This window comes from Hyaena hyaena, unplaced genomic scaffold, assembly GCF_003009895.1.
Source record: "Hyaena hyaena isolate Hyena2069 unplaced genomic scaffold, ASM300989v1 scaffold_1225, whole genome shotgun sequence".
NCBI lineage: Eukaryota > Metazoa > Chordata > Mammalia > Carnivora > Hyaenidae > Hyaena > Hyaena hyaena.
In genome coordinates, this window is record NW_024081863.1 from 349,098 (window position 1) to 376,124 (window position 27,027).

The 27,027-nt window shown below is 36.8% G+C and overlaps 1 pseudogene; it reads right to left on the bottom strand.

Annotated features, from left to right (window-relative positions):
• Positions 1-889: 889 nt before the first annotated feature.
• LOC120224713 overlaps positions 890-27,027 on the bottom strand; it is a 56,611-nt pseudogene continuing 30,473 nt past the window's right edge.

Here is a 27,027-nt window from a genome sequence, read left to right on the forward strand (position 1 = left end):
CTATATTAACTCATTATGTTAATAATCATGTAAATAAGTAATAGCTAACATTTATGGAACACATGACTTGTCAGCGTGCTAAATATGTATATTAATAACCTTATTCAATCTTCTTAACAGTCTTGTCAAATGAGAACTAATATTATTCTTACTTACTATCTGTTGAAACTGAAGCTCATAGATGTGTAATTTGCTCAGAGTCACCAGCTAGTAAATGGCAGAGGCGGGAATCCTACCCTTATTTTGAACTACAAGGTAATAATCTCATCACATTTTTTTCAATACAACATGGTGAGTCCCTGAGATGTCTTCTTGGGGGAATCTTACCATACGGCAGGCTGTATTTAAACCAAGCTATTAGCTTTGGAATTAAAACAAATGTAAACTTGTTTTTTCATTGTAAGCCAATTTAACATCATTTTAATTAGGCAAAATCCCTACAAAACTAAGAGTCATCAGGATTGGTTTCTCTGGTGGAAAGAGCAAGGGTCTTGAAGTCAGCAGGTTTGGATTCAAACCCAGTTCAGCACATCCTGACCGGTTTATCTCAACCAAGTTTCTATTCTTCTTAGATTTCACATTGGAAAAAAAAAAAAAAGATTTTACATTTAATTGACAGCTCCATCCCAACTCTCTGCTGGGCACACAGTAGGCATTCAATAAATATTGATGGATGCTTTTATGGATTAAATACATTAAGTTGGAAGCAGAAACACTGAACTAACACTTTCCTCATCAGAACTGAAACTAGCGGTTGGTTGCAGAATTTTCTTTTTTTCTTTCTCTCTCTGTTTAAATCAAGATAAAGCATGGTCTCTTTTCCGGTCTTGGTAACTTTGTCAGTCTTTTATATTTCCCTCCCCCCCAACCCCCGTGAACAAAAACAACATTAAATGAGATGATGAACCCCGATCTTGGGATGCCGGGGCCAGGGACTGGAATCTGCCGTGAGTGTGCTTGTCACCAGCTCCTTCTCGCTTTCCACTTGGCTTTTTGCCCTCCTTTCCCATGTGTTGGCTGTTCTCATTTCCAGATCAGAGTTGACCTTTTTTGTAAGGTTAAAAAAAGCGTTAAAAGCCTCTGCCTTTTTACTGTCATACATTATTAGCTTTCTCATCACATCAAATAAAAGAGCTGCATTCCCCTTTACCCAGCTCTTGTGACTGATGTATTTAAAGGTCTTTCTCTCCTTTATTTTCTTACAGTTTACAAAAAAACTCCGAACATCACGAATAAGTTTAATGTAGTAAATGTAGTAAAGTAGTAAAATAGCCCTCTATCTCCGTATAGAACCCACGATAATTAAAAATTAATTCTGAGTTGCTTTGAGTCGATACCCTAAAAATGCCAACATAATCACAAAATCAGGGCAGAAGCTCTTTCAATGTCAAGTGCATATATTTTAAATATTTCAGTATAACTTGATGTATTGAGCGACACAAGTTGGCAACAAAAGATGATATTGTGGCATAACACAATTTTTGAGCTCTTTATTTTGAGATAATTGTAATTCACATGCAGTCGTAAGAAATAACACAGAGAGATCCCATGTACACTTTGTCTAGTTTTCACAAATATTTTTCAACAAAGTCATTTCTATTTGAGTGTGCCACTGCATAGTAACTTTGATAAGCCCAGTGTACTCGCTTTTGTTTGAGACCTGAAAAGAATTTCTTCAATGTCAATACAGTTTTTGCCTTCTCAGCAGTCACATGCTCACAAATATTAGTTCCTTTGTTCTCTGAGAGAGTTCTTGGGAAAAAAAATACCTAAAAATTCAATATAAAAACACCAGAATTATTTACCATAAATGCAGTTTTTAAAGTCCATAATATAATGACAATATTCAAATAAACTATTTTACCCACTCTAAAATGTCTGTTACTTATTATATAAAGCATGCAGAAAAGTTCTCAAATACCATTGTATTACAATTGGTAGTTACACTGTAACTTATTGTATGAGTGTGTGTGTGTGGTGTGTGTGTGTGTGTGTGTGTGTGTGTGTGTGTGTGTGTGTGTTTGTGGTTACTTTAATTTGTAGATCATAAATTGTGTGTGTGTTTAAAGTGGTAGTCTCTGTTATTTTTACTGTGACATTTATTTTATTGAATTTTCTACAGGATTAGAAATCTCTCCAAAGATGGCTATCTTTGGAGACAGACAAACTGAATGAAAGCTCTTTCAAAATAGAGGGGTTAAAACTCTCTTCAGAATTCTACAATGTTTTCCATGACCTAATCATAAAACTAAATTATCATGGTGACAGCCTTGCATAACTGGTTCCTCTGAGTCTCTTTAAATTAATTCAACACCATTACAATTCTGGGAAGCTAGAGGCTGTGACTAGAGTCCAATTAAAAACATAACATAATTTAACTATTAATAAAAAGATAATCTTAGAAAGTTCATTTTCATGGGAATTATTAAAAACTTGATATAGTCCACATGGGAATAACAATTTTATTTCACCCCAGGTAAGGAAAGTAAATGGAAATAAATTCAATTGTAAGTACAACTAAAAAAATTGCCTCCAAAAATATAATTTGGATACTTACACTGGTATTCTTGATGACTGACAGAAGAAATTCATGCTTTTCTTTCTAGGTTGAAAGTGGAAACACAACCAAACAAACGATAAACCTAACATAGCTTTAGCCCTCTGAATCTCACAAACCAAAACCGCTGAACAGAAACTTCTCAGTCCAGAATGGACAAAGCTACTCGATCAGCAAACAATTTTGGAAATGAATTTATAGACCATACGAGTTCTTAGTCATACTAATCGTTGAACTGTATGTGCAATAATTTGGGTTGACTATTAACAATGACTATCCCTGCTAATTAGGTAGACAATAACTCATTTTTGGTTACAGCCTTCGTTGAAGCACAAGCTTATAATATCTTTTATTAACTCCTCTATCAATTCTTAACTAGTGGGATTACACACTCCTATCTTCTGACAGTAGATGTCAGGAAATAGTGACTCTTACCCATTTTCTCCATTTGGCCTGGATTGGCTGACCTCTGGGCTTTGGCACGACAGAGGAAAGGGAAGAAGAAGACAGTCAAGGGAACACCCAGTAGGCTAAAGGGGAAACTGTGCCAAGGTTTTTATCTATTTTAAAAATATAACTTATTACTTTTGAATAGTCCACGAACCAGCTGTTTGTCCATAAAATACTATGTAAATAAAAACAATGACTTTCCACATTTGTACTGACTTAGACATCGACAGTGACCAAGTTTCCTATTACGATCTCTAAAAAGAAGATTTAACAAAACTAATAGTGCCAGTAGCGTCAATAAGCTATATTCAGGAAAATGTATTTCCAAATATTTGTTTTAAGCCTCTCATTCTTTCTACTCCAGCACCAACCATCCCCATCCACCTGCCCATCTTCCCCTTTGATCTTGAGCTCCAGAGCAGACTAAGTATTGAAGAAACTGATCCATTTATGGTAGCCCACTGAGGAGTCCAGACTGAAGGGCAAAGTGTGATGCCCTAAATTTAACACAGGTGCTTGATTTGGTTTATCAGTCAGTCACAGAATGCTGTAGAAACACATTCTAATAGGACCATACCAAGGGAAGCAGTTAGCAACAGAGAAAGCCACACACAGTGAAGGAAGATTTCAAACCGTGGTCTAGGGTGGAAGCGGGGTTCCCATAACTGAGGTGGGTGGGGGCTTGCAAGAACAAAGCAGCGTTATTCAGATTCTAGCTATTCTGTCGCAATACATCCTTCTGCGCTAGAGTTGGATGTAGAAGACATTGGGTTATGTGAAACCAGCACATTACAGTGAACTTGAGCACAGGGCCCTCTTAGCCTAGTAATGCATTTAGGATGAATGCCTTGAGGGAATATTGTAGAAGCCCCAGATGTTGCTCTAGGGCATTTTATTGTTGATTTAATGGTAAGGTCAGTGGGTAAAGAAGCTGAAGCAATGAAAGAACTTTCTACCTCAAATTCAGATTGAACTGAAAACTGGTAGAGAACATCTATCGTTGAAGGGAAGTAGATTTATTAGTGGGACACGGGATGCTATTTACTGGGCTGAGATGGGTGCTGACATTCAGCATTTGCTGTGAGCATCCAGTGAGGTTATATTATTTTTTAAAAAGTGTTTAGTTACTCATGAATCATTATTTTAATGTTGATTAATAGCTATTTCCGTAATACTTCCACTGACTCTAGTTTCTTAGGCAAATGACTTTAATTCACGAAGATGCACTCACGTGATTGTTGAATATACACAGTCTATTGAAACATCAGTTTCACTTTGCTGTTTCATCCTTTTTCCCCTTGCATACCAACCAGAAAGTGGCAGATCAGTACCTGAGGCCTAGATCCATTCGTATTTTCTTGAAACTTGTAAAATTGTAAGTAAGTGTGCTGCAAAGCCCCCAATATTTCTCTTAGGTTTTTGCTAACCTTTCTGGAAATTCTTACAAATTCTGCTTTTGACTCTTGATCTTTTTTTTTCTTTCAATGTGTGCTTTGCTTATGTGCCTTTCATGACACCATGCTACTGCTTGTTTTTTGCTTCTATTCTAAAGTTTATCTTTCCTGTGACTGGGTGCTCAGTCGGTTATGCTTCCGAGTTCAGCTCAGGTCATGATCTCACGGTTCATGAGTTTGAGCCCCGCATCGGGCTCTGTGCTGACAGCTTGGAGCCTGGAGCCTGCTTCAGCTTCTATGTCTCCCTCTTTTTCTGCCCCTCCCTCACTCATGCTCTGTCTCTCTCTCTCTCTCTGTCTCTCTCTTTCTTTCTCAAAAATAAACATTAAAATTTTTTTTAAAAAGTTTGTTTTTTCTGATTGCCTCACTGTCTTGGCCTCTGTAAAGATTGCTAATGTTCGCATGTGTGTATTTCTCACGTGGTCTCTTTGGATTCCTCCTTTATCACAAAAATTAATTCCATCCTCTCAGTTTTCACGGTGTGGCTTTTACTCCTTTTAGTACTACTTTCTTAATCTCAGCTAAAGCTACACCTTGTTGTATGGCGTGATTCTGAAATTCCTTTTCATTGCTTGCATGATAAATTTACTTACCTGTTCTGTAAGCAGGGATAGAACAGGGAGAAAAACAATTATTCTTATAACATTTTGGGTTCTAGCATACTTTGAGATCTGGTTAAAATTATCACAAACTCTCAAGAAAGAAAGTACATATACATACATATTATTTTTCATATTAATTTTAAGAGGTTTACCGCGAAGTCATGTATGAATCTATTATATTTGTCCAAGGGAGCTTGCACAAAGATAAGGTCTTTCTCATATAAAGAAAAAAATACTGATAAGCTCTGTAGATAGATCTGAGTACAAGTCCTGATTTTGCCTGTGTGATTTTTAAATGAACATGTCTCGAAGCTGAAGCTTCTTCTTCTGTAAAATAAGATTAACAACATTTATTTTTCTAAGTTGTTGAGATTAGAGATGATTTGGTTATGTCCTGGCATACAGATGTCCCTCAATAAACATAACAGAAAAACAATGTGTCTCATCACTTTCTGGTAGAACATTAGGTGGAACATCAAGTTCACAGTATTGAGTTTGTAGAGAACTAAGTTAAAATCATATACAAGAAATTGCTTTCCCATAATCGTTTCCCCATTAGATTTGAACTATGGGTTTTTGCTAATTTTCATGCATCATTACATTAATGTATATATGTGCTGGTTGTATAAATAATAATCAGTGTTGCATCGAACCTATAGTAAATGCTGTAAGTTCTATTTGGCAAAACTAAGGAGGATTTCTTAACTGAGTCTAAAGCAGAGCATTTCTGTATCTAAAACTTTGTTTCTTTAGGCTTTTCACTTTTAGTTGCAGTTTAATACATTGATTGAGATTCATAGAGATGTGTGTTCTAACCTTAAGTGTCTAATATCCACTTTTTTAAGTTCAGTTATCATTTCCATTCTGATTTACTAAATTGGTACCCAAAGGTTCTCAAGTGGAACAACAGTTTACATTGTAAAGTTTTGTTACATATATGGGATGAAAGGGCTGGAGTGTATCTAGATTAGTGCTGCTCAGGTCACAGTAATCGTGGCAATAGACTCTGGTGAAGATAGTGAGCACACACTTCCCGACCCACGGTGGGAATGTCGGAAAATGAGCTGTGAGGTTTCCTTCATCTACACTGATACACAACCACGTCCTTCTGGACTGAGAAGGAGAGCAGAATTATTTTCAGTTGTTTAAGCAGTTGGGGTATTCACTTCATCACACACTTACAAGTACCCCTTATTGTTCAGTCTCTGTGCTCAACCTTAGAGATATGAAGATGTATAACACATGGGTCTTGCCTTCAAAGGTGACGCGGAGAATGAGCCCTTGACTTTTATTTAATGAAAACCCGCAAAGCATAGTAGCCAAGCACACACACTTTACTGTCTGACAGACCTGTGTTTCATCCTGCCTTTAAAACTTACTGTTGTGCCAATTTAACTACATTACCAGAGCACTCAGAGGCTCAATGTTCTCATCTGGAAAATCGGGGAATAGTTTTTGAGTTGAAAGATTGTTGTAGGGATTAAAAAGAAGTAAACTATATGATGTGCTTAGCAAAATGGCGGGAACATACTAGTTGCTCAATGAACAATGGTTATTATTGTTGTATTATCTATGTCACCTTAACTCCAAAAATGGCCGTAGCTTCACAATGACATTATGGTAACTTAGGGAGCTGTGTTGTATTATTGGATGACTAGCACAGGCATGAATTGCTCTTAGGCATCTGTTACTTGATAAATGTTATTAAAAATAAGCAAACTAATGATTTCAACCCCAATGATCAGTTGCTAATGAAGAATTTCATCAGATATGCTTTGCTAGATATATTCTGACAATAATCTAAGGCTGAGGCATTCCAATTAAAAGAATCAATTTTGTGACTTGTTTTCCAAATCCAACTTCAAGAATAGGTACAGTGAAGGGAAAATACAAAATTAATTTTAAATAAAACCTGCCCAAGTGTTTTATTATCATAAACTCTGAAGCAAACCTGCTAGCTTACATTCTGTCTCTAAAATGCATCCAACTGGGGCTCCTGAGTGGCTCTGTAGGTTAAGCATCTGACTTTTGATTTCAGCTCAGGCCATGATCCCACCTTTTGTGGATTGAGCCGCCTGTTGGGCTCCACACTGACACTGTGGAGCATGCTTGGAAGTCTCTCTCTGTCTCTCTCTCTGTCTCTCTGTCTCTCCTTTCTCTCTGCCACTCCCCTGCTCCACTCTCTCTCTCACAAAATAAATAAATAAACATTAAAAAGTAAAATAGGGGTGCCTGTGGGGCTCAGTCAGTTAAGCAATCAACCCTCTCTCTCTCTCTCTTTTTTTCCCAGGTGAAATAAAACTTTGGGTTCTATTCACGGGACCAATTGACCCTTGATTTCAGCTCAGGTCATGATCTCATGGTGTGTGCCATTGAGCCTCAGCATTGTCAGGATTGAGCCTGCTTGGGATTTTCTCTCTCTTCCTCTCTCTCTGTCTTCCTGCATGGTCTCTCTCAAAATGAATGATAAACTTAAAAAAGAGTTAAAAAATAAAATAAAATGCATCCAACTGTTTCTATTCATAAAACTACTGATTTTTATATATACATACATAATGATATTTAGTTAGTAAGCGTCTCACTTTCTTGGTTAGACATTAGCAGCTATGTGGGGAAAACTGCACAATGTCTGTATTTTTTTCCCTCACCGTACAACTTGTAATGAAGGCAGGTGAAAACAAAATAACCCCAAAACTGAATTTTAAAATACTTCTTACATCAGCTCCCCGTTAGGAACCTTAGTTCCTAAGTGAAAATTCCTGGTTTCACAAAATATTATTAAAAATAAAATTGCCTTATTTCTGTTCTATATTATTATTATTGTTATTATTATTATATTATTTCTTATATTATGTTTCCTGTTATAGTATCTATATTTTCTGTTATATTATCTATTATATTTTCTCATATATATAATATATATCTGTAACAGTAATGTTATAAAATATGGTTTTATTGTCCATGTACATTATATATAAAATCGTCCATTTTTTATACATGTAATGCAATCATTTTAAAACATCATTATTAAAAACCGCAGTGTGCTTCTTCTGCTGCTGCTACTGACTCTAAAGTTATTGGTAATTTCTTGAATGTTTCCATGACACCTGACAAATATGTCTAAGTATTTCCATAATGCCTATCAGAGTGGTATCTAGGTATTCCGGAAGAAGTGTTAGACTCTAAACATAGTGAATTAGGGAGAGTGCAAAGCTCATGTGTTTCCACAACTCATTTGGAGCCGTTCAAATAGTTCTGGGTTAGGAAAAACTGTAGAGGGACAGTGCTTTCAGTTTATAAAGCTATAATTGCCATTTGGCTGGAAAAGGGAGAGAATTGCTACTTTCTTGCTTTGGTCATAGGACTTAGAAGGAGTTATAACCTTTATGAATTTTATAAATGATAAAACCAGTTTGATTTTTTAATTTTTAAAAGTTTTAATAACTTATTTGCAGTTCTACCTTGCTTTGAACAGGGTTTCCTGGTGGAATGACAGTGATGAAAGAAGGATTCAGATCACAGGGAAAGTAAGGTTGGTGAAGAAAGGTGAGGGGCTCCTGGGTGGCTCAGCCGGCTAAGCGTCAGACTCTTGATTTCTGTTCAGGTCAGGATCTCACGGGTTGGTGAGTTTGAGCCCCACATCTGGCTCTGCACTGACAGCATGGAACCAGCTTGAGATTCTCTCTCTGTCTCTCTGCCCCTCCCCCCCAAAAGTAAATAAATGAACCTTTAAAAAAAAAAAACGAAAAAGGCTAATAAAGTGGGATTGTCTAGTCTATACAAAAGCTATTAAAAACAAAAAGCAACAACAGTTAGTCAGCATGTAAATATTTATTATGTGGAATCATGGTGCTGTATATTTAAGTTGCACTTCACTTGGTCTAAGCCCTCTTTGCAGGATGTTTGTTATGCGTGGTATGCATGTTATGACAGAGGGAAAAAAATCAAGTAAAATTGGACTTACTGTTTGTGTTAGCACGAGGAAGTTGAGTTTTATATAAAGTAGAACTTCTGACTGTGACATTTATTAAGAATGAAAATGAGGGGCGCTTGGGTGGCTCAGTCGGTTAAGTGTTCGACTTCGGCTCAGGCCATGATCTCACGGTTTGCGGGTTCGAGCCCCGTGTCAGGTTCTGTGCTGACAGCCAGCTCAGAGCCTAGAGCCTGTTTCAGATTCTGTATCTCCCTCCCTCTCTGACCCTCCCCTGCTCATGCTGTTTCTCTCTCTCTCTCTCTTTCTCTCTCTCTCAGAAATAAATAAAACATTAAAAAATTGTTTTAAAAAAGAATGAAAATGAATTGATAAGGGTGATTGTGGAAGTTTTCAAAACTACCTGGTAGTTTTGAGGCTTTGTTAGAAGGTCAAGAAGTGGAACAGATGATCTGGCAAAGTCTCTTCTGTTTCTATAAAGTTCTACTTAACTGTAGTGTGAGGAGCACTTGGGTGTCTCAGTTGGTTGACTGACCACCTTCGGCTCAGGTCATGATCTCATGGTTTGTGAGTTCGGGCCCCACCTCTGGATCACTGCAATCAGAGACTGTCTGTGCAGAGCCCACTTAGGATCCTCTGCCCCTCTCTCCTTCCTCCTCTTGCAGTCTCCCCTAATAAGTAAATATTTATAGTGTGACATGATCTCAGGCTTATTTTCAGTTTTCCCATTGAGTGTTTGAATTTTGAAAACCAGAAAAGCGATTTCCAAGAGGTGAATGGCTGTTTTATTGGTAATTCCTGGCTATATTCCCAAAAGCTTACCAAGACATTCTTCCTCACCATCGGATCACCTCGAAAAAGAAACAGAATTGTTAACTAGAAGTACCTAGTACACATTAATTAAGAACAAGTCAGGCCCACCAGGGAACCAAAGGGTGATGTGCACAAGGCAATGGGAGACATTTGATAGCACATCTCAAGGAGACCCCGTGTGTGTGGCAGGCCGACACAACCCTAGAGTGGCACAATTGAGCCAAATTCTTTAACTGGCAGCCTCCTGCCACAAGACTCCTTGTTGGGGTTTTTCCAACTCAAACATTTTATTAATGATTTTAGTATGTGTGCTGCCGAAGCGGGCACTATTAATGATTTTGAAGAAGAGGGTTATGATTATGAGGAAGTGATCACATTTGTGGAAAGGCAAACAGCAAATGTCTTTTATAATATGGTAAGAGGCGATGTCAATAGTTAAGTCTGAAGGGGTAGAAGAATTTGCGTGAGGTCTGAGGAAAGACGATAAGGTACAAAATAGTCATCATGAGGAGTTTAAAAACTAGCCTCGTGAAGAAACACAGTATGATTGTGTGGAAGAGCTGAGCATCCAGTTGAGGCTTTTTGATAATGAATCTACAGTAAATTAATCATCTAAGGGTGGTTTACTCCAAACAACTGCCAGCACCTCAAAGCAGCAGGGTTCATCTGCTGTTGGGATTTTCTGGGGGAACATTATGAAGGAGGATAGGCAGGAGAGAGCTGAAGTTATTTTGAGAGAATGATTAAGTTACAGGATGTGAAATCTATATTTGACAATGAGGGGAATTAAGATAGCTATGGAGTTATGGATGGTGAAATAGATGTAGGGTAATGGGTTGGGAGCTCAAAAAACAACACTAGTGTCCTTACAGCAAGTTAATTTGTAGGATTATATGTAGTAATGAAGTGTCTGATACTGAGGCTTCAACACTGTTACAGTTTCCAATTATGATAACATCTAGGATGTGACCATGGCAGTAGGTCACTGAGGTAAAAGGAAGAAAATTGTCACTGCAGTTGAGGTCAAAGACTAGAAGACCAGGAGGTAGGGATGGTTGGTAACATGGATGTTAGGATGTTGGGTCAACACTGTGCATGATTTCTCTTTCTAAGTGCTCATGTGGTCTTAGGATGCATTAATGAAGGTATAGTGAGTAGAATAAGGGAGAATGATAATGATGTTCTGTGGAACCCTGGTAAGCCTTTGCGTTACTATTATGTTCAATTCTGTGTGCCACACTTTAAAATAGATAATGCCAAACAGGAAAAGAATCCAGGGCAAATGAAAAGAATAGTGAGGAAGATGTAAAATGTATCATAAAAGGGGTAGTTGAAGAGATTGGGGCATTTAGACTGGAAACGAGAAAAACTGTAGAGGAAACATGAGCATTGTTTTCAAATATTTAAAGTGCTGTCATGTGGCTAAAAAAACCTAGATTCATTCTGTCTAGTTTCTGAGTGAGAACTGATCAAATATTGGATGTTACAGGCAGGAATATTTCAGCGCAATGTTAAAAAAAAAAAGAAAGAAAGAAAAAGGAAAAAAAAACCCAAAACTTTTCTACAAAGTTGTCCAAAGGCAAAATATATTTCCTTGGAAAACATTGAAGTCTCAATATTCAAGAATCAGGGTTTAACAGCCTTTCATTTGTCTACTGTCTACATGGACCTCAAAGTCTAGAACATTCTAGCATTCAAAATCACAGTTTTTAATATGGTGATGAATCCTTTGTGATCTATGTATTTGGTTGTGTGATATATTTTACTTATTTTATTTCACCTTTTCAAATATCCATGACAAAGTGAGAGTGGTTGAGTCTTAAAATGATCAGAACTAGAATTAAAAGTGTCATAATTGAACTCCAGCTGTTGTGTTTATCTGTTCCTTAATTTTACTTAACTTCACTTTTACACAGATATAACATGAAAATAACTGCTGGTTAAGGAGGCTGTGAAAATAACTTTGAGAGAAACAGAGCCAAAAAAAAAATGTTAAAGGCCAAGCAAAAGTTATTCAGTTTTGTATAGATCAGTGACTTCTTCAGAAGAGGGTGGAGTAAATTAGATTTCTGTACAGCATACCAAGATCCTAGTAGCTTATGAAAGTTCTAGAAGTTTTTCTGATATTCCTACTGATGAAAATAAAGTAAAAACAAAAACAGAAACAAAAAAAGACTTTAGCCAAACCAATAGCCCTATTATCCGACCTAAATAATTGGCTCTTTTAATATTCCCAGCACTTGTAATAATTATTTCTTAAGTCAAGGTATCTAGCCTGAGAATATTGGTTTTATGACAATTTACAAGATGAGGAGTGCCAGAGCTAAGGTAATAGCGTGGTCACATCTCCAGGCACAGGGTCACAAGGGAGCTATTAAATATATAGAAGATGGTAGAAAACTAACTAACAACCAGCCTATACCACCCCGGAGACTTTATATAATAATATGCAACTTTCTCTACCAATCTTTCACATTTTTTACATTGACTATCTCTGTTACAGTCTTCCTATCTAAAGCTTGAGAAAATAGAGAAAAAAGATTTCAAATCACTCCACCACTTAATCCAAGTTAAAGAAAAAGAAAGCTATTTTGCATAATTTTGTCACCGAGGTTGAATATTGATTTGGCTGGACAGAGCCTCACCATGCCTTGGGGTGAAGGGCCCCGGATTTGTTATTAGAATAGTTTGGGTTTGAGTTCTTTTCTGTTGGGCATCTTTGGATTATTCCTTTAGTGTTCTTGAGCTCAGTGCTCTTCTAACATGGTAATGATTTTAGTGTTACCTACCTCATAGTTTTGATGTGAAGATCTAAGTAGAAGGGCTATATTTGGTGAAGGGGACTCTAGGTAGATGCGTATACATGTGTCATTTCTTTTCATTTCCCATAGATATTCTTCACGGAAGATATTGATTTGTACTTCCTCACCCCTCCCCCACCCCTGGAAATGATTACTGAGATTCAGAAATCTACGTCACTTACCAGAGGTCACAGGCAATAGCACAACCATCACTGAATACTAGTTTACTAATTTCAAAGCCCAAGATTTTTCCACAGCTTCAAAATGAAGCAGTCTGCACCAGAGGTTACAAACAGCAAAACATTTATTTACTCCAGGAAAAGCAAAAGGTTACCCCAGAAAGGAGACATAACCAGAGTATACACTATTAGCTCTGAAGTGAATAATATTTACAAAATTACAGGACAGCAAACCCTGGCTACTTATATAACTAAAAATAGCCATATTGACAGGACAGGATTTTGGAGGATAATGACAAAAATGGATAAACCAATAAGCAATGATATTAGCATGTTATTTAAAAATCCATAGATAATTACTAAAAGAAATTGGCTAAAACAATGACATTGAAAGTAAGGGGTTATACCAGGGGTGGAGGGCACAGGGATGGGTAACTAGCTTTTCATCGCTACTAAATTTTTAAACAATATCCACGTCTTACATTGATAAACATACAAAATGAAAAACAGAAAACTTTAAGAAGTTTAACAAGGCCACTTTGTAAATATGCTGCATTTTATGTGGAGCTTTGGGAGCATGGTAGAATTGATCTTGTTCTGCATATCTTCTCACTCTGACAATTTGGAGTATTTGGTGTCTCTTCAGATTTCAAACAGTGAGGGGCTATTATGTCCTGATGAAAAGTCCTCTGATGTTTGCAAAGTTGGAAAAACTGAGTTCTTCGTCAGGAGCCAGTATTTGATTTAACTATTGTTTAGAGTCAAAAGAGCACATTGCTTTCTCTGCTGCACAATTTGGTTTAAGGAGAAAAGTCAGAACAAGATGAATTTGGAAATCTATAGTAAAGCTGTCTGAAATGTTGGTTATGATATGTCCAGAAATACTCCCATAATTTCTGTTCCTTCAATTAGAGTGCCAAACTTCACTAGGTATTCTTGGAGTTTAGGTACAGGTAATGATGAAATGATGTATGAATTCCTTGAGGGCTGAAATTATATGACCAGGAGAAGACAAGCCTTTTCTGAATCACAATATGAATGTGACAGGTAAAGTACGGGGTCTCATGCCTGACCATACTCAAAAAGCATAGGAGAAATGGGCATCTTTAGCTAAAGGCATCTGTCTATTTTTAGTTGGCAGACGGATAAAATGAAAACAGGTGACAATGATGGTCATGTTTCCTAACTTTTACAGAGAAGGTTTTCCTCCATGTACCTGTGTATCTATATATAAGCACGCCCAGGCATAGGCATGATATACTTAGATTAAAAATATTAATATGTAAAAATTTATGACCATTTTTTAAACTTAACATACCAAAACTTATATATGTCAGTCCATGTTGTCCTTTGGAGAATATTCCTCTTGGAAATCTTTATACTTGTTCTAATAATCTCCCTAAATTTAGGAGTCTTTTGTTGTTGTTGTTTTGTTTTTGAATTGTCTCCTTTGAAAACACATTTTACCAAAGACCACTGAAGATAGGTATTGGAGACTCAATGATTTTGGAGAAGAGACAAAAGAATATGGAATGAAGCTTTATGAAGTTGAGTGAACAACCTGAATCATAGGTTTATGAGTAATCTATGAAGGTTGATGATCAAAGGTAAGATTACATTTCTTGTTGGTCAAAATATCCTCATGGGAAATCCCAAATCAAGCTCCCCATGTGCTTTTTTAAAGATGGCACCATCCTTGAGTTATGTCTTGAGTCTTAAATACTGGTCATGTGCAGTTGAAAATTGTAATTTTGCTAAATGCAACCTAAAAAGCAATCACACCCTACGCATGAATCCAGAAATGTTGGCAAGAGATAAATGTTAATAATACGACAGATGAATTAAAGACAGAAATTCTAGAGCTAAAGAAATCAGCCAGGGGGGAGGCAGAAAGAGATGCTTCGCTTGATAGCATGCAATAGGTCTGCTGATCATTTAGCAACACCCATGGAGGGCCTCCAAAGAAATCAAGACAACCCAGGGCCAAGGGGGAGAAAGCAAATGGTTCATGACAGTCCTTGTCTTCTTTGGTTCAGCTATGCCTGAAGACATATAATCTTTTTTTTTTTTAATTTTTTTTAACGTTTTATTTATTTTTAGGAGAGAGAGAGAGAGACAGCGTGAGCAGAGGAGGGTCAGAGAGAGAGGGAGTCACAGGCTGAAACAGGCTCCAGGCTCTGAGCTGGCAGTCAGCACAGAGCCCGACGCGGGGCTCGAACCCACGAACGCGAGATCATGACCTCAGCGGAAGTCGGACGCTTAACCGACTAAGCCACCCAGGCGCCCCTGAAGACATATAATCTTAAACTCCATAATTAAATAGGCCAATCAATACACTTTACAAATATTATTATTGTTACTATTATTACGATGGGGGAGGTAGTAGAGGAAGAGGAGGAGAGAGAAAGTGAAGGCAGAAGACTGGGTTTGAACAGAAAAGAATTGAAAGGCTGAATGTCCCCAGGGAAATTACTGCTACCTTAGAGAGAGATGAAAGAGTTGGGAAAACAAACAATTTTGCAGAATTGGAGAAACGAATAACCCAACATTTAAAAAGGCTTAATTTTGATGTTTTTTCCGAGGCGTTCATATTGTTTACTTCTGCTTATGTTTCAAGTGTCACCTCAATTCGAGAAGTTACAAGCTGAATGGCCCTTGCTTTAAAGTACTTTACTGTTTAATATCAAACATAGTTTCTATTTCCACAACCTTTTTAAAATAGGTACCATTATTCCTTGCATTTTCTAGATAGGAAATCTGGGGATTAGCAAATTTAAACTTGCTCAAACAGTACGTTTATGAGCTAGAATTTGATCCCATTCTTTTTGACTTCAGAGGACAAGTCCTGGAAATCTTTGTTATATATACACTTTCCAGCATATATATTTGCATTTTCTGCAACCTGAATTTCATTATATATTCCTCATATCTTTTGTAATGGATGTAATGCACTAGAAGGGAAACCTAAGACAGTTTGTATGGCTATAGATTTCAACTTAATAAGCTTGGTGAAACTAATAATAAACTTTACATGACTTGTCCATATTGTCTTGAAATGAAATAAATTCAGTGCTTCACTCCATGTTTATCTATAAAACCCAAACTAATAATATGTATAATTGTCATCAGTAAAATATCTTTTTTAAATAAGAAGACATTCAATCAATACTAGATATAAGATGACTACAGATTTCTAGCTGGAAATTATATCAGAAAAGTCTGTGTAATTCCAATGCACTCTAAATACTATACATTTGTCCCTGATCTGTGTACCAAACAAAATCTTAATGTTATTGCTTTTGCTTATCACTTTTACTCATAGCATCTCTTTGAACTAAGCTAATAGTACTATCTGCATGGTGCTTTCTACTTATTAAGCACTTGAATTATTAAAGTCTTTCTTTATCTTTCTTAGTACCACTGGTGGCAATGTCAGCACTAATCTACCCTTTACTCCAAGTAAAAGTTACTATTTCTTTCGTTTTCCTAAAATAAAAATTATTCTGCATAGAACAAGTTAGGGGGAAGGTATAAAAATGTCACAAGGAAAGTTAAGGTTTCTACACCTCTTCTTATGAGAAGACATTACCTTCATGGATAATCTGCATGGATAACCTCATAACCATAGAATCGTATAGCTGGCAGAAAAATGACAGATCATCAAGTCTATGTAACACTAATACAGGAAGCCCTTCTTCAGCAGTACTGAAATAAGCTTCAGCAAGAACAACTGAAATTGGAAATCCCTTTCTTTTGAATGACACCCATCAGTTTTGAAGATTAACATTAACTGAATGAACATGTTTCTTATGTGATTGGAAATCAGTTTCATTGATGCTTAACTTTTTAAAGCAGTAAGCTCAACTGACAAAAAAAGTGGGTACAATTGTTAACTCCTTTTGATATTTTTCCCTAGGGAAGGCATTTAAAGAGATATTAATTATAGCTGGAGAAAAATCTCCACAACTGTTAAAACCAACTATTGGGAATTCATCTTCTACTCATCACTTTCATAATAATTATTTCAAAGTCATGAAGTTTATATTTCTAAGACCAGTGGCATGCTATTTTAGGACTATACTCAAAGAAATGATTCTAAGATGTAGCACTAGTATTGTATTTGCATATGGATGAAATTAAAGCTAAAGATGGGTTTAAAAAAATACTAGAGGTATACCCAATCTCATACTTCATGGTAATGCTGTCAGAATTTCAAAGGTTTCTTACATGTTTAATGAACCACCTCACATGGTGTTTAAACGTTTTTCACCTTTTTAACAAGGCTTCACAGATATTATGAAATTGACATGATCTGTTAAGAATTAATGTAGCAATTTGACATACTCTTGAAATTTCAAGCATAGTCTAATTACTACGCAAGTAAAAAAACCCCAAAGATTATGCAAAACCATTCCTAAAGCTGGAGAGAGAGTTTCTTAAGCATTATTTCAATATGCTAGCTTTCGTTTCCATAAAGCTGCAGAAAACCATTGCCATTGTCTTTTCATCAGCCTGTGTGTCTGTTGGGCTGGAGGACGGACCACAGAATTAGACACTCTGTGGAACATCCAGGGTTGGTTTTAAGGTCAACGTGGATCATTTGAAGCATCAAGAAAAACAATGAAAAACTACAGTTTATAAGTATCGTTTTAGTTGTTCTATACTGTGTGTGTGTGTGTGTGTGTATGTGTGTGTATGTGTGTGTGTGTGTAAATAGAGGTAGTGGCTTTAAGAAGCACTGAGAAAGGTTGGGGATGATAAAGCTAATTAGATCAAAGTGACAACCCATCTGGATGATTTAGTCTCTTATGGGTGTTTCTTGCCCTGAATCGTACGGCTTTTCTTGTCTGTCCCTCTTTCTACAAACTTTGCCTCCTAGACCCAGTCACACTTGCCATGCAATTGGTTACAGCTTTGCCTCAGAAAACTGCTTGGGTCATGATAGTCCAGTGACCATGAAGAGGGTTTTTGGGACACAGGACTTTCAGTGCTAAAACTGGCAGAGTCCTGAATGTGTGTGCTCCGAGGAGCCAGGCACATTGGCTGCCTTTTATGATACCTGTGTCCGGTCTGCTCTTCTGCATTGTATAATTTCAACTGAAATCAATGCTTTATTTTACTGAAAAATATATTTCCTTACAATAAGAATGTATAAGTCACTCTATTTATCTAAAAGCAAGCAGAGAGGAAGAATCTGTATTGTCTCGTGTAATCTTTTTCCCTTGGAAAACTTGCGGCTCATGAGGCTGTGGTCATGATTCTGTTCATCATGATGCAGTTATTTGATTATAAACAAACCCTGCTCAGCAAAGGTGGCGAACTTGCTAAAATCATCTGACAGAACCGACATATGGAACAGCATTTTGAAGTGCATGTCCTGCCCGAGTTCCCCAGCCCCAGCCCAATATTCTCGTTTCTGCTCTGGGTAGGTAGCCTGTACATAAACAAAAGGATGCAGCAGTCACACGCGAGGGAAAAAAAAATGAAAATAAAACATAAAATTCTTTTGGAGGGTTTCTGTTTTCTTCGTTTTCTTATTTTCTTCCCTCCTTTAAATAGGTAGTTCATTTTATTTTAATGGTCATGTCTTGGATCCAGCAGGCGAACCTTTCTTACTGATGGGGTCTCTACTTAACTGGTGTCTCTGTCATCAGCCTGACCTTGCAGCTTTCTCTAGTGCCATTATACCCTGGGTGCTGGCTGATTTTCATACAGCAGCCCCCTCTGCTTGATCCCACTTCATCTACTTCACGGACACAGACATTTGTTGGGCTTATTAGCTCAGCAGGAGCCTTATCATATTTTGTATCTGAGGCTGTTGGAGATGTCAGGAGATGGAAATGCTGTAGCTTTTTATCCTCCTTTCTTTCAGTTTCTCCTAGAGCCCAACACTGCATTTGGATTCAGTACTCTCTTCTTCTGGCTGCTGAGATCTCTTTAAATATGTCTAGCTTTGCCATCTGTACCAATAACACTGCAAAGGCTTAGCCATGATTAGGCTGTCAAGATTTATTAAGTTAAAAAGTATCAAAGTTTCTTGCTGCAACCCCAGACCTTTTAAGAGTCTACCTTCTTTGGAATCCCTTCCCCCTCCTCTCTAACATTACAGTCAATGTGCTTTGCTTGACCTTGACCAAAATCTGCACCCAGGGAACACTAATGAATTTGGGCCAATTCATCTCCAAACTCCAAATTTAATCAAGCTGACATGCCAGGGAAAGCAGGCTATAATTAACTTCTAGCGTTTTAGGTAATCTGTAAATTTTCATAAATTTTACCTGATAGGGTTTACCATGCTTAACATTTCAGTTTTCTTTAAAAAGACACAATATTAAACTAATCCATGCATATTTAAAAGCTAATTTTCAATATTAGAGAAGCGAGTGAGTGTGTGTATGTGTGTATTTTTAATTTGAGAGTCATACTGAAATTCAACATGTCTTTACTCTGCAATAACACCCCGCACAAACCGCAAAACTGTTACAACTTTATTTCACTGTTTAGATTGTTTGTTTTTCAGGTATCTGTCATAATCATTTTAATGAACTTGCAAGAAATGGATGTTCACAATCATAAATAAATTCTAAAGGCATGTACTTAACCATTTTCATTTGGCCATCACACTATCAGACGGTAGTGTCATTTTTGTAAGATGTTACTGCATTTTTTATTGTTGTTGGACTTAAACAGGAAGGTTTTTAATTTGACAGAAACTCCCATGGCCCCGAATGAATTGGGCAGTTCCCATGTAATCATTTATAAATGTCATTAATTATTATCATCCCACATCATAATCCAATTTGTCCTTAATAAACCTATAAATGATGCAAGTCTGTGCAAGTTTGTTAGAGAAAGTAAGCCTGTGTGCCTTTGTCACTAAATGAGAATGATACAGTCTTCGACAATGTTGTCATTACATCACTTCTATTACGTCTATACTGGTGTTGTTTTTGAAAATGAGAACAGTAGTATATAATAAAAAGATCTTTAAATATCGAAGTATTCTGCATTGCAAGAAAAAGCATGATAACATTGTATTGTTATTTAATATCCTATTTTCTATAAACAACTCCAAAATCTAAGGGTGCTTTTTTTGTGAATGGTACATGGTAAGTATTTAAATATATTTAGTACTGTAAAGAACAAAATCTGTACAAATTTTCTGATAACTGCTTCAAAAATAGAGGAAACTAACACTGATTTCAAGAAACACAATTATAAATATCGTGTTTTTCAGTGAAAAAGTTCAAATTTGTGTATAGAAAACTCTACTGGTCACACATTTTTATTTTTATTTTATTTATTTAATTAATTTATTTTTTTAATGTTTTATTTATTTCTGAGAGAGAGCTAGAGAGACAGTGTGATGAGGGGAGGGTCAGAGAGAGAGGGAGATACAGAATCTGAAACAGGCTCCAGGCTCTGAGCTGGCAGTCAGCACAGAGCCTGACACGAAGCTTGAACCCACGAACCGTGAGATCATGACCTGAGCCGAAGTCAGACGCTTAACCAGTTGAGCCACCCAGGGGCCCCTGATCACACATTTTTAAACATGATACACATAAGGCTAATCTCATGTGTCTATACTGGCTAAGTAGAATAAAAATTTTGATTCAACATTTGCATATAATTTTTATAATATTGTTTGAAATGCATTTTAGCCTTAGTGATGTGCTTTTTACATGAGAGAAAATTTTGTCACAATTTACCTGAGAACCATAATATTATAACTATTAACATTGTATAACTAAATTTTGTATATTTGGAAACATTTGGAAGAAATGGAAGTTTAAATGATACCATTGTAATAGTATATTCTAATAAATCTTTCAAAATACTTCTTTGGAGGCAACTAATTCTAATATTTAAAAAATATGAGACAATTCTTTATGCTTTTCACAACTGTTAAATTCTTCTCAATTTTTTCAAGAGTCAACATTTTCTTCTTTCAATAAAAATGACATTACTTTCTTTTAATTTCTAAAAGAGATAAGCCAAGAATGGAAGTGCTCAACTACTAGTCACCTTAAATCTTTAATACGTTCATTTACCTAAGACCGCATAACCAAATTTTAACTTGTGGGCAACAGATATCAAATAACAATGAAAAAAATGTGTGCTTTATTATATTCCTTTTAAGTAGTTATATTGTTACTGTCTACTTTCAAATTTCCTTCATTTAACATTCTTCCTCATATAAAGAGCTTAGGTAAATGCATTTACTAACATATATCAGAAATCGACAAATGAGGCACCAAAATTTGACAAAACTTTCCTCAACTTAAAGGCCATACATTTTTGGAAGGTTGGTATTAACAAAGGAAGCAATCGTTGTTGGTTTTTTTTATTCCTACTTTATTGCTTTGTTCATAAAACCATGTTGCTCTATTAAAGGTACAAAAGAATGCAAACGATAGGTAGGAATGATGTAAAGTACGTAAGAGGGAGCGGGGGAGGGTTTCTTTGTTCATCTGTTTTCATTTTGTTTCCTTGATCTTACATATTTTGGTTTGAAAGCCCTGGTCAGAGATAAAAATGGTGTGTGAGAGAAAAATTCCTTGTTAAATGGCATCAGTATTAAATCAGAGATTCTCGTGGAGTGAAAAACATGTTACATTTATAAGGTCTGCAGGTGCTGTATTAATGTCATCATTCCTGTTCAATTGGTGGATAACCTAAAATGCCTAAGGAATTATTTAAGATGTTCCAGGTCTAATGTAAACAGTAGACTTGTACTTTCTAGAGATTTTCATATGTAGAAAAATGTCTTACTTAGATTTATATTTGTTTAATATTCACTGAGGAGTCATGTATAACTGGCTTAGGAACACTGATAGGGAATCCCTGATAGTGTTTCTGTTTATATAGGTAGATTTTTGGGGGGGCGTCTATGGATGCTATTTACATGGCATAGTCCAAATTATCTACTGGGGATTATGATTTTTTTAAAATTTGTAATGCTTTTTATTTATTTTTGAGAGAGAGAGAGAGAGAGAGAGAGAGAGCAGGGGTGGGGCAAAGCAGGCTCCAGCTCTGAGCTGTTAGCACAGAGCCCAATGTGGGGCTTGAAGTCACGGACCCTGAGACCATGACTGAGCCAATGTTGGATGTGTAACTGACTGAGCCACCCAGAGGCCCTGCGAGTGGGGATTATTAAAGTTGAAAACAATGTAAGCAAAAATCTCTGGTATTTTCATGCTAACAGTAGTGACAAAAGATAGTGCTGTGGCACATAACAGTGTAGAGCACTGTCACATACCTTTTGCTCATTTGATCCTTACTAAAATTGCATAAAATATTGAAATTCTTCAAGATGCCCCACAATGTCAACTTATGCCATCCGGTGAATCTGTGTTTACGTCTTTACCCTGCCACTAGTTTATTTAACTTGTCTAGTGAAAAGTATCATCTTATATACTCAGGATAAGTGTGTTTGGCACTCAGGTTAGCTGTTATCATTATTTGAAGACTAGGACAATGTAATTTTAAATTCATTCCGTCAGCTCCTCGCTTATTACCTAGTGAAGTACATAGGAATCTAGTTATGTTTGTTGAGTAAATGAATTTTAAATAGTTAAAACAGAGTAGCAGAGTCAAATGATGTATTTAAGGCTATGTACCCAGGAAGCAGCAGAGTTGAGAATCAAGTCCATGTTTCTTAAAGTCCAAGGTTTCCCTTGTTGGTTGCTTGTGCTGAAGAGTGTGACCACTGACCTGCCTTCCTATCTCAGGTGACGGGATTACTCTTTACCTACCAGTCACTGCGTAACCTTTTTTTTTTTTTTTACTACCTTAGCATCTTCACCACGGATATCCAGTAGTTATTTGTTGTTTCAAATCTTCAGCAAAGACTAAAATCTGGCACCAAATTATAAAAACCCAAGCAAGTAACCAAAGAAATTGCTCAAACTTATGCCATGATGTTGGATATACCACCCCCTTTACGTACAGTCTTGCCTCTCTGAGCGATGTCAGCTGATCATAGACGTATTATCAGGACTTTTCAAAGCAATCACATTTTCATGTAACACATCATGCTCTTAAAGAACAAGAGAGAAGAATCTCTTTCTGGTTATGAAACTACAAGAGGGGCACCTGGGTGGGTCAGTCAGTTAAGCATCCGACTTGGGCTCAGGTCATGATCTCAGGTTCATGGGTTTGAGCCCCACACTAGGCTCTCTGCTGACAGCTAGCTCAGAGCCTGGAGCCTGCTTCAGATTCTGTATCTCTCACTCTCTGACCCTCCCCTGCTCATGCTATCTCTCTTTCAGAAATAAATAAAAAATGTTTAAAAAATTAAAAAAAAAAAAAACCCAACAACTGCAAGAGCCAGAAGCATGTGCTATTCCACATTCGTGAAAAGCTAAAGATTCATAATACACTTGTACCTTGAACCCCTCGTAACAGAAACCAAACCTTAAGGAGAATTTGGGGAGCCACAATTCTATAAATGTAAACACAGCATCAAGATATTAGACACCCGAAGTCCAATCACCCTCAGGACGGTATAGAACAAAAAGCAGCAAAAACGTTAACGACAAAAAGCCTCACTACCCTCAACAGCAACAAAACCAAGAAATAAAACAAAACCACACAAGAAAGAAAGCAGAGAGGCAAGGAAACTTAAAATTTCAGGCATTGCCATCTCCTTAAGATGAATTTCTCTTTTACTTTCATATGATTTACTTGGAAAATATAATTTTATTCATAATTTTTTTCAGTAATTTTTAACGCTAAACTTCATATGATCAAGAAAGTCATTTAAAATGATCACTGAGTGGAGATGAATAATAGCTCTTATGGAATTCTCAATAGATGACACAAAATTTTTTTTTACTAGTCATACAATTCTAGCGAAGTACCTATAGTGCTGATTAAATCAACTGGAGATTAAAGCATGGAGAAGAAATATCTACTTTTTATATATAGGATGAATATAAACTGCTAGATTTGAAAATCTTTATTGGAAGAAAGGGAAAGGGCTATCTTTACGGTTGCTCTATCTTTTATTCAAAGATGGGAGCCAGCAAGATATTGAGAGAAGAGAGAGGAGGGAAAAAAAAGAAAAAAAGAATTGACTCTGTGCTATGTGTTCAGCAAAAAGTGCTTTGGACAAAAAATAATAATAAAAGGTCACAGTTCAAATTAAACTGCCAGGCAGTCTATACATGACCCCTGCTCATTATATATTTATTGTTTCTTGACTATGGAAAAATGATCATTATCATCATGGTTTTCACCTGACTTTCAAAAATGAATGCACATTATCTTTCGCATTATCTAAATAGAATAGGCTATGTTCCATGCGGTTGCTAAACTTAACATGATAGAATGTTCATTTAGCCCGTCTGTCTTACCCCCTCCTCCTGTTGGGAGGAAAGAAAAGGGGAGACAGTCTTTTCCTTTGGGCAGGCTGGTAAGCAAGCATTTGCTTCAGCAATCAATGCCAGTATCATCCTATGAGTCAGCAAGAGGCGTTTAACGCTCTCTTGGATGGGGGCTCACTCTATCACTCCCCAGGGCTTTAACCTCCTCTGGCCCAGTGCCAATGGAGTTTGAGCGGGGCCCCAAACCTCTGGCCAAGGTCGAATCTCACAGCTCTGCAGAGCATCCTAGACTGCCTACATTACCACACAGGACATTTGCCCATATGGCTAAATGAGGTCTCTCGTTTTCCACATACAGCTGACATTTTTAAAAAAAAGTGTTTAAAGAAAACCTTCTAATTTATGAGGCATGTACTAAAAACGAAAACCACAAGTTAAATATGATTTTAAAGGAGTCCGTTGTACCCTTTCGACTATTGTCTTCAACCCCAGTTGAAAATAACACAGGTGTTTTGCAATCTGCAGTTTAGGTCTGACATCTAGTTTTTGATGTTCAGGGTTAAATTTAAATCCACATGGTGGCCTGGTTACCAATCTCCACAGTTGCACCCAGGCAGGAGTGGGAAAGATTGATGATTGTGATTGCGAGATTAATCCTGTAATGTTTACAAGACTCCTGAGCTGAAACCTGGTTGGTCATATCATGCTACCCAGAGAAGGCCGCTTGGCTTGCCGGGGTAATTTCTTCTGATGCAGTAAATAACTAAGCATAATGAAAATACTCTGATGTATTCCATTGCCTGATTGATGCTCTGCATGTGATACGGTAAAAGCAGTGCACTTCCTATCACAAATTTACATATACAAACCAGCAGAAGACACATGATAATGTCAGCATCCTGCAGAAGCCCTGGGATGGTACACAATTTTATAGCAGTTATGAATTACTGTTGACCTTTCTGGCCTCTTCTCCCAGTATGCTAGACTTGAGCATATTGAAAGTCATCAGTCTGAAGCAGTCATTCTTTACATAATTATGGCTATTTGTGTGGGGGGAGGGCGGTGTTTCTTTTATTGTTAAGAATCAGCATTAAGGGATAGCACTGCTGTGGCCTACGACAGTCTCTGATGCTTTGTACACATTTTAATAAAAGCAAGAAAGAGGACACTGCAAATACTTCGGCAGTTTTTCAAAGCACAATCCTACCAAAACAGAAATGCTAACTGCTTTTCAATATGTTCTTAAACATCAGAGAAAAACAATCCTGGGAGCCTGTATTGATTTTTTTTTTAATGTAGTGGCTTAAAATTATTTTTTAGGATTTCTCTACAACACTTAAGCCAAATTTTCTTGTTGGATTTTGTGTGCCTGTGAAGTGGAAAAACAGTTGGTAAGACTGAAGAAGACTTTTGAGTCCATGCATAGATTACATTTTCGAATTCATGTAGATGTATTACTGAACACAGCTCCATACTTCATACTAAATATTTGAATAATCAGGCTTTCAGAACATCACTAAACGCAGCTCCTTATTATCATTTGCATTTTAATGTCCTTAAAATTATTACACTAAGGGAAATGTTTTTGATACATTACAGCATTTCCTCTAAATGTGTGATTATGTTAATGAGTTTTCAATCAGTATCCTAGCCTGACACCATAAGAAAATTTATGCAAAGTTCATACCCTGTCAGGGCCTTTAATCAGGACCATTTATTAGAGCCCTGCCTTCTTTGATGGTTTCTGCTGCCTTTATTAAATATACTGACTTGGCCATCTGAAGAAAAGGACAATAAAAGGTTACTGGGATGAAAGCATGAATGCTATTTGCTCATGTTTCCTTTACAGACACTTCTTCAATAATTAAGGAAGAGCTTTCTTTGGCCTTTTAGGCTTTTGAAGTGCATATCAAACATAACAGTTCTTGTTTTTATGAAATACTTAATACCTAGCATTTAGTCTTAAACACAAGTAAACTAACTTAGAGGTTGTAAGCACAGGAACAGACACACACACACATGTAATTTTTTTTTTCTCCACCAAGAAAAATCACAACAATCTGGTCAAATAATGTGACATTACACCACTGGGTTTTTTTTTTTTCCCTAAGGGGATCAGATATGCTTTAAATCAGATAGAAAATAATTAAGTCGAAAATGTTGCCCCTGTTTTTCCTTATTGAGGGTAGATAGCTTTTCCTTTCTTATTTTTCCATATGGGGACTTAGGCGGGGCCGTGGTTCTGGTGTATTAGTGAATTGTGAATTTGACAAAACAGCTTTCACTGAAAGAGGTGTATTTAAGCTTCTGCCATTAGCACTAGTGACTTTAAACAATTAGTTAATACACTGCCTATACATTTATACAGGGGTTGAAACTGACATGAACGGTGCCATTTTCCTGGATTACATGCAGAGAAAAACAAAACAAACAGAAGCCCTAGCTAAGCAGTATTGACAACCTGGGGTTTGGATACAAATTCAATATGAGAAAACAGACTCACTTCAGTGAAATACAAATAAACAACAAATTCTGTTTTAACATGTCTAAATAGGAGGGAGGTGACTGACAGGCTTGGGTCTCCTAGGAAAGCCATTAGTTGAGAACTTGATAGGAAAACGTTTGATTTGAATGCACGTGGCGTTTCCCCTCAGGGGGTGAGCTGAGTGGTAGAGGGGGATTCACAGGCACCCTTTCACTGAGCATGCCTGCTGGGCCATACCTCAGAAAATGAAATCTGTAGGGTCTCCTAATACTAACAAGTGTATAACTCTATCATCAATTGGGAAGGCATAGTAATTACAGTTGTCTGCTGATTGCTCATTTTCTTATCTTCCTTAAATCGAACTCTCTTTCCTTCCGTCCAAATTTTAGAGGCAATTTTATGGCTAGAAATGCATCCATCCTCAAGTA